The sequence below is a fragment of the Budorcas taxicolor genome, chromosome 12 (genome assembly GCF_023091745.1).
Source record: "Budorcas taxicolor isolate Tak-1 chromosome 12, Takin1.1, whole genome shotgun sequence".
In the NCBI taxonomy this organism is placed as follows: Eukaryota; Metazoa; Chordata; class Mammalia; order Artiodactyla; family Bovidae; genus Budorcas; species Budorcas taxicolor.
The window spans coordinates 35993723-36000449 of record NC_068921.1 but is presented as its reverse complement, the minus strand read 5'-3'; the positions used below and the strand labels follow the sequence as shown (position 1 = coordinate 36000449).

The window sequence follows — 6727 nt, the reverse complement described above, 5'->3', positions numbered from 1 at the left end:
AGGGATCTCTCTGACCCAGAGATCGAACCCAGGTCTCCTGCATTGTAGGCGGATTCTTTAACATCTGAGCCACCAGCGAACCCCTTGAGCCCCTTCATTTTGGACCGGAAGCTACAGGAAAAGCGAGTCTGGACCAACCTTGGGGCAGATTTGAGCCTCTAGCCCAGCGTCGGTCCTGGTTCAGTGGGTCTCCGCGGGCTGTCGAGGTCTCAGCGTGATGTGGTCTGCATCCTCCTTGATCTTTCATCGCTTTTCTGATGTATTTTGTTGTGGTCAAGTTCCTTTAACTGCTCTGCCCTTCAATTTCTGTAAAATGGAAAGAATCATTCCTAAACCCATGGGTGGTTTGAAGATTAAATTAAATAACACTGAGATCACAGTGTCTAAACCTGGAGAAGCATTCAACAAATGTCAAGAACTAGTATCATTTATCATTTAAATGCATCATTTAGAACCACGATTGTGTAAGACATTATAGATGGCTGTACATATGCCCTTTCAGTTAATCCTTACAACAAAGGAGTCATTCCCTGTTATACATATGAGAACACTGAGGTTTGCAGAGGTTAGTGACTCACCCGGGGCACACAGTAGCAGCAGGTGCACTTGCAACATGGTGTGAGCTCTCCTTGGATTCTGCTTTTTTGCCATCTTCTTCTCCTCACAGGAGCCGTCAATCAAGTGTAGCCCTGTGAAGCGTGTTGCCCTTGCTTTGGCCCATGGAGGCATTCTGCTGTCTGTCCTCCACTCTGTTTTGTCTGCGTGTCGGGACTTACCCTGTATAGCTCTTTATTCTTGCCTTTTTAATTTAACATTATAATGTTAGCACATTTCAAAATATTTAAAAAACACAGGCATGCCTCATTTTATTGCATTCCACTTTGTTGCACTTTGCAGATATTGTACTTTTTACAGATAAATATTTTAGAAAACTGACAAATAAATGTAGGGAAAAAAAACCCCACTGATGAAGACTTATTTCTTCCCCCAATGCATTGAGTGGGTGACCTTGAGACAGTCAGTTGTAATTTTTGAGACAGTTATTAATTTTTGATCAAGAGAAACATGATCTTTTGTGGCTCTGCTTGTCTTCCCAGGTGGTTCAGAGGTAAAGAACCAGCCTGTCAATACAGGAGATGTAAGAAATGTGGGTTCGATCTCCGGGTCAGGAAGATCCCCTGGAGGAGAGCATGGAAACCCACTCTAGTGTTCTTGCTTGGTGAATCCCCATGGACAGAGGAGCCTGGCAGGCTACAATCCATGGGGTCACAAGGAGTTAGACACTACTGAAGCGACTTAGCGCACATGTGGGCCTGTGAATGTTGGCGCAGGGGTAGGTCAGTGTGACCTCCACCCCAGGATGCGGAGCAGTCCTGCACCCCCCTCCCCCGTAACTCCTCTGTTGCCCCAGCATGCACCCCACCCTCACCTTAGCAACCACTCATCTGTTCCCCATGACTGGGGTTTTATCTTTGTGAGAGGAAAAGCACAAAGTTTTTCACAATCTGGACTTTGCCTATTGCTTTAACAAATCATTTGTTTTTATCTTAATCTTGTTTTGTTTTTTTTGTTCAAAACTTGGTCCAATGTCATTTCTCTGGAAAACATCCTTTGACCTCTCTCACTGTCATCTGGTTCACATACTTTCTGGCTCAGACAGTGAAGAATCCTCCTGCAATGCAGAAGACGTGGGTTTGATTCCTGGGTCATGAAGATCCCCTGGAGAAGGAAATGGCAGCCCACTCCAGTATTCGTGCCTGGAGAGTTCCATGGACTGAGGAGCCTGGTGGGCTATAGTCCATGGGGTGGCAAAGAGTTGGACATGACTGAGCATATTAGTCAATACACTTTTCTCTGGGCTTCCGTAATTTCTGTGCATATTTCTAATCTCTCAAATGTTTTTTGGATTCTTGGTGGCACAGCCTGTGGGATCTTAGTTCCTCAACCAGGGATTGAACCCAGTCCCTTTGCAGTGAGAACTCAGAGTCCAAACCACTGGATAGCCAGGGAATTCCCTACCATTATCAGTTTTAATCTCTGTTAGATTTCAAGTTTCTTGAGGGCAGAGATTATGCCTATTCCAATTTGTTTCTCAACTGCCTATTAAATATGCATGTATATGAATATATAACGTGCGATTACTTATTATTTGATTCATAGATAAGTAACTAAGAGAGATGCTGAAGAGGGTGACCCGGATTCTAAGACTGGGTGTCTGGTTGCTGGAGTTGAGAAAAAACAAAAGGGACAGCATGTAGTCACTTTGAAATGTAAGAATTTGAGAAAGCTTCTTAGAAAAAAAAAATCAGATTCTATATTTGTTAGCTATTGCAACCCCACACACATGCTCAGGTATTCCAGGACAAGTGTTTTAGCAAATATCACTGTACGTGGTGACAGGAGCTAGAGGAGTTGGCTCAGCAGAGAGGACCATCTTTCTAGTTCTAGAGATGGGCTTGGCATCACTGCCAAAGTCAGTGGGACTAGGTAGTGGGGCTCCAGACCCCTGACCTCAGTTTTAGTCAGAGTTCTGCTTTCATTTCAATTTGAAGAAGGATTTTTACTGCTTAAAAAAATAAAAGCTGGGAGCATTGCAACCTTAGACCAAATAGCAATGCAGCCCACGTCCAGGCTGATTTGCCAGCTTCCCCAAGACTCATTTCCACTGGGGCTTTCTTCAATTAGGCCCTTTTTTCTGGCATTGGATGCTATTCACAGTCAGAATCCACTCTTGTCACACTTGCTTGAGTTTCTGCCATGTTCTAGAAACTCTTGTTTGGATAGTTCTCTGGTGGGTCATTCTGGGAAGGTGCTTTCAGCCAAGTCCTGAAACTCCCTCATCAGGCGACAGGCACATCATCTCCCTCAGATTCCTGCAGTGAGTACCCTGCTCCATGGATAATTGTGTTAGCAATCAATAATCCTTTCACTGAGACTGGTTATTTTTACTTATTTATAGTGTTCATTGTGCAGCACGAAATGATGAGACTTCTAAATAACAGAAATAATACCACCTTGATTCCAAAATCAAGTTTGGGATTAGTATTATAATTTAGTAGTGTGCTAAGAAATCTCAATAACCTCAGATATGCAGATGACACCACCCTGATGGCAGAAAGTGAAGAGGAACTAAAAAGCCTCTTGATGAAAGTGAAAGAGGAGAGTGAAAAAGTTGGCTTAAAGCTCAATATTCAGAAAACAAAGATCATGGCATCTGGTCCCATCATTTCATGGCAAATAGATGGGGAACAGTGGAAACAGTGTCAGACTTTATTTTGGGGGGCTCCAAAATCACTGCAGATGGTGATTGCAGCCATGAAATTAAAAGATGCTTACTCCTTGGAAGGAAAGTTATGACCAACCTAGATAGCATATTAAAAAACAGAGACATTACTTTGCCAACAAAGGTCCATCTATCAAGGCTATGGTTTTTTCGAGTGGTCATGTATGGATGTGAGAGTTGGACTGTGAAGAAAGCTGAGTGATGAAGAATTGATGCTTTTGAACTGTGGTGTTGGAGAAGACTCTTGAGAGTCCCTTGGACTGCAAGGAGATCCAACCAGTCCGTTCTGAAGGAGATCAGTCCTGGGTGTTCATTGGAAGGACTGATGTTAAAGCTGAAACTCCAGTACTTTGGCCACCTGATGTGAAGAGCTGACTCATTGGAAAAGACTCTGATGCTGGGAGGGATTGGGGGCAGGAGGAGAAGGGGACGACAGAGGATGAGATGGCTGGGTGGCATCACCGACTCGATGGACATGAGTCTGAGTGAACTCCGGGAGTTGGTGATGGACAGGGAGGCCTGGCGTGCTGCGATTCATGGGGCCTCAAAAAGTCTGACACGACTGAGCAACTGGATTGAACTGAACTGAACTGAAGTGATGATGAACTCGTCCTGTCTTTAACCACAGTGTCTTATTCCAAATGAGAGGAGTGGCAGGTGATGGCCTCAAGGGGAGGGTGATGATGGGATGGGAGGACGGGTTTGGGAGCGGGAGCTCTGGATGAGGAGGAAGAGCAGGTTCCATGGGTAAGAGCTGCCAGCAGGCCTCGGGAGAGGCACCCCAGCAGGAAGACTCTGGACGTAGAGCAGGTCTGAGTGATGACAAGACCCAGGAGGAGACACTGCTGGGAGGCGGGTGACAGAGTGCAGTAAGGTCAGCGGAGCCGAGGTCAGCTCTCCCGCAGCTGGTTGGATGGGTGAAGAGGGGCTGTGTGGGCCAATGGCTTTCTCCCCCGCCAGGGTGAATCTCTCAGGCTGTAATCGTATCCACCAGTGCCACTTCCTTCTTCGTGTTGTTCTTCCTGGAGTCCCTCTGCCTCAGTCCTCCTCTGGCCACTCACCTGTCCACTTTTCGTTCCCACACTTTGTGTATTCAGTCTCATCTGCTACTGTTTCCAGCTGATCTTTATCCTTGGGGAATTAGACCTTTAAAAATACAACTCTGTGGTCATTTGAATGAGGCTTGGGGAGGAGAGGAGATAAAACATGCATTCAATCTGCCATGTTCCCCCCCTTTTTTTCAGTATCGTTAGGCTGAAGGAAAGTGATTACACTAAATAGTGAGACAAAATGGGAGACCCCCTAACTTTTGCAGGGGTGGTGGGTTACTCCTCCTTGTTAGAGGTCACTGATTTCTTGTTTTGAAGACAGATTGTAGAGACTACTCTGGTGGCCTAGGGATTAGGAATATGTGCTTCCACTGCTGAGGATACAGGTTTGATCCCTGGTCAGGGAACTAAGATCCCAAAAGATGTGTGGCATGGCAAAAAAAAAAAAAAAAAAAAAAAGGAAAAAAAAAAAAGCAGACTCTGAAGAATTGAGATGGACGGAACAAATGTCACAAATGAGATGAGACCAGTCAATGAGGACTCTCTAGACAGGAAATGACTTTAATTATAATTTACTTTGATTATAATTCACTCCTTGTCTTGATGGAAACTCACTACTTACAAAAAAATGATATTGGGAAGAATCTCTCTTCCTTTTTATTATTACTTAATAGTTTATTTTCCATACTTTCCTTCTGATTAACACAAAAGGTATTAATTACTAAATACTTAGCTTCCTCCTCAGCTACCGCCAGCAGCTGGACTGCACGTGGCATGCTTCCTTTGTAGACATGGGGTTCCTGTAGACTTGAAGGACGACTTCGAGCCACTGCTCAGCTGCTTCCAGGAGATGGATAGTGTATACTTCGAGGACTTCTCTAAGCTCTGGAGGAGTGTGAAGTTTGGAACCATCTTCTGTGGTAGAATGAGAAATTTAGAAAAGAGCACGTCTACAAAAGAAGCTTTGGCTTTGGCTTGGTGATATTTTTTACCTCCATACACCTTCCAGATCAGAACTGGTATTTTGTATCTGTTATATGGATTATATAACACCCAACTGTGTCAACTAAAACAAAAGATTAGAGTTGCCCTGAAGGATTGGGATGAAATTTTAAAATTTCAGCAACATTTGATAAATGCACAACATTTTGAGGCAGCTTATATTTTTAGGAAGCTACGACTAGACAGAGCATTTCACTTTACAGCAATGCTTAAATTCCTGTCATACAGAATGAAGAAAAAATTTAACGAGCTGAAATTACTGAAGAATTTAAGGACCCAAATGATTGTATAATGAAACTTATCACTTATGATGTATTAGAGGAAATGATGAATGTTCATGACCATTATCAGAGAACAAAACATGTAACTTGAGCTGATAAGTCCAATCTAGAAAAATCCCTCAACTTGATAAAGGATGATTTTTTTAATAATATCAAGAACATAGCTTTGGAGCATCAGCAGTGGCACAAAGACAGAAAGAATCCATCCTTAAAACTGAAAGTTAAAGATGGAGAAGAAAAGAGGGAGAGAAATTCACAACAATCAGAGAGATGTGAAAGGGCAGCATCATTAGTGGAAATAAAATCAAAGGCCTTTTCAGTTGTTATTCAGGCATCGAAGTCAAAAAGGCACCGTCAGGTCAAAGTTGACTGTTCTGACTCTGATTCTGCACCCAGTCAAGTACAAACCAAAGCAACTAGGAAAAGAAGAAACAAAGAAACGTTGAAACCAGCAGGAAGTGAAGTGTCTTCCAGAGCCAGAGGTGACATGCATAAGGAAGATAAATCTTTAAGTCTGAGTATGCCTGTGGTTATAGAAGAGGATGAGGAGAACAAAAGTTCAGTGAAACAGAGTTCACTGCACCTAAGAGGAGAAGGAAACAGAGAACAAAAAGCCTGGTGTAGAGTACTTAATATTGAAGTCTCTGACAGAAAAGATTTATATAGGTTCATCTCTACCAATATTTTTGGACACCCCGTGCAAAGAGCTGACTCATTAGAAAGACTTTGAGGCTGGGAAAGACTGAAGGCAGGAGAAGGGGATGACAGAGGAGATGGTTGGATGGCATCACTGACTCAATGCACATGGATTTGAGCAATTTCTGGGAGATGGTGAAGGACAGGGAGGCCTGGCATGCTGCAGTCGATGGGGTTGCAAAGAGTTAGACACTACTGAGCGACTGAACAGCAACAACTACCATTTTTCTAGACTCCACATGACCCAGCAATCCTACTCCTGGGCATATACATGGAGAAAACCATGATTCTAAAACATGCATGCACCTCAGTGTTTATTGTAGCACTAGATACAGTAGCCAGAACATGGGAGCAACCTAAGTGTCCATCAACAGAGGAACGGATAGAAAAGATGTGGCACATATATACACATGGAA

At 43.5% G+C, this 6727-nt stretch overlaps 1 pseudogene; it reads left to right on the top strand.

Moving 5' to 3' along the window:
* The first annotated feature begins 613 nt into the window (after positions 1-613).
* On the top strand, positions 614-6239 carry LOC128057572 (snRNA-activating protein complex subunit 1-like; annotated as a pseudogene).
* The last annotated feature ends 488 nt before the right edge of the window (positions 6240-6727 follow it).